This window comes from Paramisgurnus dabryanus, chromosome 24 (genome assembly GCF_030506205.2).
Source record: "Paramisgurnus dabryanus chromosome 24, PD_genome_1.1, whole genome shotgun sequence".
Classification (NCBI taxonomy): domain Eukaryota; kingdom Metazoa; phylum Chordata; class Actinopteri; order Cypriniformes; family Cobitidae; genus Paramisgurnus; species Paramisgurnus dabryanus.
In genome coordinates, this window is record NC_133360.1 from 7,963,316 (window position 1) to 7,969,816 (window position 6,501).

The following is a 6,501-nucleotide window of genomic DNA, read 5'->3' on the forward strand; positions in this document are numbered from 1 at the left end:
CAAAGTTCAAATTTTTCAACTTGCGCGTTTGCAACGGCAACGCTCAATTTGCCTTTTTTTTGGTAATGCAAGTTATTTTTCAGTTTAATTAATTAGATATAAAATTTACTGAATTAAACTAAACGTAGTCATGTAGAATTACGCAATATATGCGCGCCTAATGATGCGTTCAGACCAGCCGCTTTAGAGGCGTCAAGCGCAAGTGATTTCAATGTTAAGTCAATGTAAAGACGCGTTGGAATGCGTCTGGAGGTCTCGCGGCGCGAATGAGGTGTGTAGCGCGGCGTGGTAGACTCGATTCCGCCTCATTCACGCATCTAGTTCGCGCGAATGCCACAAATTGAGCGTTGTCGCGCGAGTTGAAAAATTTGAACTTTGGCGGAAAAACGTGCTGCGTTAACCAATCAGGAGCTTGCTCTAATAGTGACGTGATTACAGAAAGCGAGCAGCATCGCAGAAGCCCCTCCCATTTTCGCGTGAATGTCTCGATGACTAGAATTTCACATACGGCTTTCACGTGCGAATGAGACGAGTAAACTCAAAATGTTAAAGCGGCAAACTAGACGCGGTAGATGCGATTTTGATGCCTCAAATGCGGCTGGTGTGAATCCATGGTTAGCGGGAACAGTTTGAGTCAGAAACGGAGATGGCAGTCCAGAGCTTGGAATTTTTGCGATGAAAATATGCAATGTCTGATTGCAGAACTTCCTAAAAAAACACCTGCAAGGCCTGAAAGAGATCAAGCTTCAGCCAAGTAAGAAAAGTAATGCAAAAGTAACTTAAAAGTAATCTAAGCATTACTTTCCATGAAAAGTAACTAAGTAACGGAAATAGTTACTTTTTTACTTTTTTAATATTGTAATACTTTCCCCAACACTGGATATGAGATGGCGTGTTTTGACAGTGTGTGGAAGCCGTCAATACATGCAAGACCTCTGTGAACGAAAGGACCCACAGACAGCCGGAAGTGTTCGGGATACCTGTTTGGAAAGGTGCCTCCAGTTGCAATGCAAGCAATGACTCACTTCACCTTTAAATTCTCTCTCTCTTTCTCTCTCTCTTTCATTACATTCAGTCCATTCCAAACCTCTCAGACAGCTTCGCGTTCTGCCATTTTTCTATTTCTGATTCTCTGGATAACCCCCGTCTTCCTCTCCTAATCGTTGCGCTCTTTATTTCGTCTCTGTCTCTCTCGCTCAAATTACACCCATTACGACCCACTCCAGCTCTCTCTCTCTCTCTCTCTCTCTCTCTCTCTCTCTGTCTCTCAAAACTCTATCCCTCCCACTCTTCACCTCACTGCAGCAAACACGCACACACACGTTCAGCGCAGCTTTTCAAGAAAGGCATCTATTTGTCAGCGTCTATGCGGAGAGCTGAGACTGCTGGAGGCCTTCGTTTATAAAACGCATAAATATCTGTTATTCTCTGAGTTTGTGCGCGTATGTGTGTGTGTGAGGATGAATGCCATTTCAGCTTAAAATTAAAGAAAATAAGTAAGAGATTGTATTTGACATATTGAAAGTGAAGCCAGTTTATTGCATTGACATTTTTATGAGAATCTCACAGCGCTGCTCCCAAATTCTTGTAATTTCCTCATTTCCAATACTGATTATTCTTAATTATATAATTTAAGAAAATGAATGTAAATACTGTTTTAAATGCTATTAACACATAATTTTTTGCATGTGGTCCCAAAAAGGCAAACCATATCTTCTGTTTTTGGGTGTCAGATATGATGCTGACATCTTCATGACATTTCCTGAGAACGTTCACGAGATTCACGTACTGTGAGAATCCACCGACTTTGCGTGTGATAAAGACAGCGAGAGAAAACTTTTGAGTGTGCGTTTGAGAAAAGAGAGCGAGGGAGATGAATTGCGAGCGTTGAAAAGCTTTCAGCAGTCTGCTTCCATTAAGCCGCATCGCCGTGCGCCAATTAAGCCGCAAAAGGAACGTAAAAAAAGAACGGGAATAATGATGGAGCGAGAGAGCAAAATGGATCGGCGGTGTCTTTGTCCTGAGTTAACCGAATTAAAGATCGACAATTAAGAGGGAGACCGACAGACGGACGGCAGACAGAGACGGGCTTCACGCTGCAACCCCTCCGAAATTAGCCATCATTGCATACAGATACACAAAGACACATCGAGTTACCACTCAGTTGGTTCATTAGTAGTTTTGAAATGATACATTGCAACCCATGTCTGTTCTGGACTAAATTAAATCTACACTTTTAGATATAAAGATCCTTTAAAAGTTTATTTTCTTGTCTCCTTAGGTGAATGCAGAGAGTATGAAATAAGGGAAATTCAAGAGACATTTATGACCCTCAACCACAAAATCAGTCATAAGGGTCTTTTTTAGATTTATACATCATCAATAAATAATCTTTCTATTGATGTATGGTTTTTTATTATAGGACCGAGATAAAACTATTTAAATCTGGAATTTGAGGGTGCAAAAAAAATCTAAATATTGAGAAAATCGTCTTTAAAGTTGTCCAAATGAAGTCCTGAGCAACACGTTACTAATGATAGATAATTTTTTTTATTTATGGTAGAAAATTTACAAAATATCTTCATGGAACATAACCTTTACTTAATATTCTAATGATTTTTGGCATAAAAAACGATAATTTTGACCCATACAATGTATTTTTGGCTATTGCTACAAACATACCCATGCATTTAATGACTGGTTTTGTGGTCCAGGGTCACAAATAGAAACCAAAAATTTAAATTTTTTGACTCAGTATGTTTAATAATTCACTAAATTGTAGATTTAAGTTTATGGGAATACAAAAAAATTAGGTGGTTTCCGAGGTTAAAGCCAGGACTAGGCCTTGGTTTTATGGTTCAGTGACAAAAATGGTTTGGCAAGATGAGAAATTCTAAAATCTTTTTTAAAAACTTGTTTTAAAAGCATGCATCAGGTTTATTTCAGTGTACATTGTGTATTTATGTTAATTTTATGCAATAAAAAATTACATTTGCATCATTTTTATGAAAGTTAAGACTGAATGGACCTGAAAATGTCAAATGGTGTAACCGCCAATTGCGCCAAAGAATAAGAAATATTAAATATTTTATCCACCTTGATGGCATGTAAGCGTAATCAAAACAAACAAAAAAATAATTTTAAAATATTATTTAATACGTTTTTTCAAAATGTACATTTTAATGTGTTTTTGTAATATTTGTCCTGACATATGCTGAAAACAGCTCTGTTTTCTAAATAATCTTTGACAAATGATGTAAAAATGTATGTAAATAAAATATTACTACACTAAACTAGATGATTATATTTTATTCCACAATTTTTATGGATATATTTATATTTTCATTTTAAAAAATACTAGTTACACCAATTGACAGACCGGTTACACCACATTGACATTTTTGCAATTATCCCCCAAACATTCATTCAAAATGAAATAAAACCAGAAATTTTAGACTTGGTCCTCAAAAAAGAGAATGTATGCAAGTAATCTGCAAATTTATTTTGAAATTTTAACCCTTTTACATTAAATTGAACCATACGGACACAAAATAATTAATGTCACGCTTACAATTATTCCCCAAATATTCTTTCAAAATGAAATAAAACCAGAAATTTTAAACTTTGTCCTCAAAAAAGAGAATGTATGCAAGTAATCTGCAAATTGATTTTTAAATTTTAACCCTTTTATGTTTAATTTAACCATACGGACACAAAAGAATTAATGTCACGCTTGCAATTATCCCCCAAATATTCTTTCAAAATGAAATAAAACCAGAAATTTTAGACTTGGTCCTTAAAAAAGAGAATGTATGCAAGTAATCTGCAAATTTATTTTGAAATTTTAACCCTTTTACATAAAAATTGAACCATACGGACACAAAATAATTAATGTCACGCTTGCAATTATCCCCCAAATATTCTTTCAAAATGAAATAAAACCAGAAATTTTAAACTTTGTCCTCAAAAAAGAGAATGTATGCAAGTTATCTGCAATTTTTTTTTTTTTTAACCCTTTTATGTTTAATTTAACCATACGGACACAAAAGAATTAATGTCACGCTTGCAATTATGCCCCAAATATTCTTTCAAAATGAAATAAAACCAGAAATTTTCAACTTTGTCCTCAAAAAAGAGAATGTATGCAAGTTATCTGCAAATGTATTTTTACATTTGAACCCTTTTACATTAAATTGAACCATACAGACACAAAATAATTAATGTCACGTCATTGACCCATACACAGAATAAGTCGTCTTTACAAACGTTACTGGTGTGCATCTTGAGACAAAACAAACCCACCAAGTTGTTTCTGTACTATTTTGGTGCACAGGTCAAATCTGGGTCTTGAATCACTGATCTACATACATGTAGATGTGTATGTAGGACAAACCACACAAGTATGCAAAGACACACATCACTACCTGTCCACCTGTGCAACTGCTGTCAATTCAAGTCTAACACACAACCCTGTCCAAACGTATAGATAGCAGACATGACGGAGTGCAGGGCATGAACATGCACACACATAGGGACAGACTTCAGCCATTTATCAGAAACCTCTGGTTTCCATGGTTTCCTCTCACTCTCTTTCTCTCTCCCTCTCTCTTTCCCATTGAACTCAAAGCACTGAGAGAGAGAGAGAGAGAGATTTCACACTTCACTCTTTGGAGCATACAAACCTTCTCCAAACAAACCATGTTTTTCTGGCCATTACCATGGTAATACCATAGTATTCTTACATTTAGGTATGCAAATACCATTCTTTTAAATACATTAATTTTAGTACCTATAAAAAGCATACATCAGTGAACCATGCTATTATCATCTGATATCATTACGGTATTAAGTACTTTGAAGTAATAGTAATCATTTGTTTTGGTTGATTAGGAAAAGACATCATAATAATAAGTGCCATATTTACTCATAAAAGAGCACGCCACATCCTGAGCTTCCGTACACACAGTGCACCAGAGTATCTCGATTTCAAGCGACCTCCCTCAGCGGTTTGTGAATTTCTTAATTACATTCCTCATACGGCTTACACAACCACACACATGGTCCCTCACACTGTGCACTGTCAGCACAGGTACCTTCTGTGCTGATCAATACTAAGTCGCTAATTAAACCTCTCTCGCTCCGACCGCTAGCATTAGCATTAGGAAGCGCTTCATTGAACTGAGCCAGCACCATGTCCTCTCTAACATTACTGAGTCAACGGGGATCATGTGCTCGAAGCCTCTTGGGTTAAAGTTACTGGTCTGAGATAATTTTTTCCCTCATTACCACAGAGACAGGTGTTTGGGAGGTCTGATTTGAAATCAGCCTTCCTCCTTTAAGATATTATATGATTTCTGCTACAATGTACACCAGCATTGGACTGTGGCAATATTTCCTTCTAAAATTGATTAGATAGTTATAATCTGATTCATCATTCAGGATTATGTTTTAATCATTGTCGAGCTAATGGCTGTAACAAATTGCGTGTTGCTATCTCCTCTTTGCAGACACATTAGGGGGAGTTTAACAGTGTAACTCTTATCTGACCTACAGAGGTCAAAGTTCAGCATTTGCCAGACGACAGTGTGTTGGGTATGTTGAGCTGTCATGGTGGTTCACTGGAACTGTCACGTGGGATTTATCTGTGTTGAGTTTGTTCATATGGTTTAGTTGTGATATGTTCTGTTCATATGTTGCAGCTGTGTTGGGTTTTACAGATGTGGTTGAGCTGTGTTGGGTTGTGTTTATGTGGTTTAGCTGTCTTGGGTTGTGTTTATGTGGTTTAGCTGTGTTGGGTTGTGTTCATGTGGTTTAGCTTTGTTGGGTTGTGTTAATATGGTTAAGCTGTGTTGGGTTGTGTTTATGTGGTTTAGCTGTGCTAGACTGTGTTCATGTGGATTAGCTATGTTGGGTTGTGTTCATATGGTTAAGCTGTGTTAGGTTGTGTTCATTTGGTTTAGCTATTTTGGGTTGTGTTCATATGGTTAAGTTGTGTTGGGTTGTGTGCATATGATTAAGATGGGTTGGGTTGTGTTCATGTGGTTTAGCTGTGTTGGGTTGTGTTCGTGTGGTTAAGCTGTGCTGAGCTATGTTCATACGGTTTAGCTAAATTGGGTTGTGTAAATGTGTTTTAGCTGTGCTTACTGTGGGTATTTTAGCTGTGTTGGGTTATGTTTATGTGGTTTAGCTGTGTTGGGTTGTGTTCATGTGGTTTAGCTGTGTTGGGTTGTGTTTATGTGGTTTAGCTGTGTTGGGTTGTGTTCATGTGCTTTAACTGTATTGGGTTGTGTTTATGTGGTTTAGCTATGCTGGGTTGTGTTCATGTGGTTTAGCTGTGTTGGGTTGTGTTTTTATGTGGTTTAGCTGTGTTGGGTTGTGTGGTTTAGCTGTGTTGGGTTGTGTTTATGTGGTTTAGCTGTGTTGGGTTGTGTTTATGTGGTTTAGCTGTGTTGGGTTGTGTTAATGTGGTTTAGCTGTGTTGGGTTGTGTTTATGTGGTTTA